Below are 1,942 nucleotides of genomic sequence, written 5' to 3'. Positions count from 1 at the left end.
TCTGTGCCTTTTCTTTGGGCTGCCCCCTAACAGGAGTTCTCTGGCTGCCTCACAAGGCAAGCAGCTGCAAGAGGACAGGAGAAGACGGACACTTTTATAAGAGTTTGGGTGCCCTTTGTCTATTTTGTTAACAATGATGAAAACCAGCATTCACCTCCAAGTAATTCAGCCCTATGCTGGTGCTGCAAATGGGGCCTGGAACATCTGAGAGGCAAAGGAGGTTAGACTGAGATGAGAGTAAATTTGTCATCAGTCAATAGGTAGCAATTATTGCTTAGTCTTATTTACTTACCTGAGCTGGATTTTGCTAGAAAGAGAAAAGGTGGGGGGGACATATAAATCGGACTCGTTTTTCAGTCCCATAAGGGGGGGAGGGGGGATTGAATAATTGAAGTCATATGTATGTATTGTATATAATCTTGAAATTAATAAAAAATAATAATTTAAAAAAGACAAGGAGCCCCTCTGTGTTCCCAGGGCCTGAGCTGTGGTCTCTCTTTCCCCAGGGAAGCTGTGCTACGATGCCTCATCCATCGATGCTTCTGGGAGGACCCTGGCATCTGGCCAGGAGGGTGAGTGCCACCAGTGGGCCAGCCCTCCCTCTGGGGCACTGCCTTGTTCTCCCCACTGACTCCTGCTCCTCCTCCCCAGATATCTGCAACGTGTCTCTCCCAGCTGGTTTCAGCGACTACTTTGAAGGACGCAACACAGAGGCCGCCTTCGAGTGTGTCACGAGGTGTGCCGGAGCCTTTCCTCCTCTTTGCTGCAAGTACGGCCAGTGCCGGGTCCCCCACTCTGGGCCCGAGTGCCAGTAAGTGCCACATATCCCTCTGGAAGGAGCCCACAGGGCAGGGACAGGGGAAATCCATGAGGCCAGCCTGCGCCAGATTCCGCACATAAACGCAACCCTATCAACTCCTCTCCCTGTGCAGGCCTTGGCCATTTCCTCTGCTGCCTCTTGGGCAGCTCTGCACTTTCTAGCCCCCAGCCTTGGCCAACCTGGTGCCCTCCAGCTGTGTGGATGGGAGTTATAGTCCAAAACATCTGGAGGGCACCAGATGAGCCAAGGCGGGGCTAGTGCTGAGTGATAACAGGGTGGCCGGTTGCTATTGTCTGGTTGTGAGGAGTCAGCTGTGACCTGGATATGCAACTCAATTGAGAGCGGGGGTGGGTGGGGGCTGGTGAATGGATGCCCTTGCTTTTGGGGAGGCCGCTGTCTTGACTAAATGGCCTTTAGGAGCGTTCCCAGTTAAGTACATAGAAACAAGAAGAGGCTGAAGCTGGATGCATTTATTTACAGTCTAGCACCCTGTTGCCCAGGGCCCAGAGGCAAGGCATGAAGGGAGGACTGTGATGTTCCTATATTAATGTATATATGGTAAGTGTTGTTTTAGAAGATACATGGTAAGTGGAGTGAAAGAGGGGGAGTGAATGGGCAGTAGAATGCGAGATGATTGGCTGAGTGTTTAAAATGGCTGAATGTATAAAAGGAAGAGTGAGAGTGGAATCTGGGGGGGAGAAGAGAAAGAGTGGATTGCTTGGTGGGGTTTGAGAGAGTTGTTTGCCAGGAGAGAGTGGAGAAGGAGGGAGGTGGAGTTCGGATTAGTATTGAGTAAAACCATATGCTTATGTGCCTTAAGAAGAAATCCTGTTAATCTTGTTAGTTTTGTTATCTGTAATAAATACTTAATTTGGTTTACCAAAGGCCTGATCCTTGGCTGGGGTTTCACAGACCAGAAGGGAGGGTAAGGTAATGACCAAGGCTGAAGGGGAACTGTAACAAATGGTGGCAGCGGTGAAGAGAATAACAATACCAGTATTCAGAATCTCTGGGAATACTAGTATTGGGACGTTACTGGTGGTTGCCTAGCAGGGGGATCTGTTGAGATCTGTGCTAGAGCGGATAGGTAAACCATAAGAGTGCGGTCCGGACTGGTGGAGT

At 49.8% G+C, this 1,942-nt stretch overlaps 1 long non-coding RNA gene across 1 annotated transcript; it reads left to right on the top strand.

Moving 5' to 3' along the window:
* Positions 1–506: 506 nt before the first annotated feature.
* LOC133367204 (uncharacterized) lies at positions 507–1,493 on the top strand. The gene is made up of 3 exons (XR_009758545.1): positions 507–572; positions 652–811; positions 1,301–1,493. It is a non-coding gene; the product is annotated as an uncharacterized LOC133367204 (long non-coding RNA).
* The last annotated feature ends 449 nt before the right edge of the window (positions 1,494–1,942 follow it).

This window comes from Rhineura floridana, chromosome 11, assembly GCF_030035675.1.
Source record: "Rhineura floridana isolate rRhiFlo1 chromosome 11, rRhiFlo1.hap2, whole genome shotgun sequence".
Taxonomy (NCBI): Eukaryota; Metazoa; Chordata; class Lepidosauria; order Squamata; family Rhineuridae; genus Rhineura; species Rhineura floridana.
Note: the sequence above shows the minus strand (reverse complement) of the source record. Positions and strands in the feature narration are given on the sequence as shown.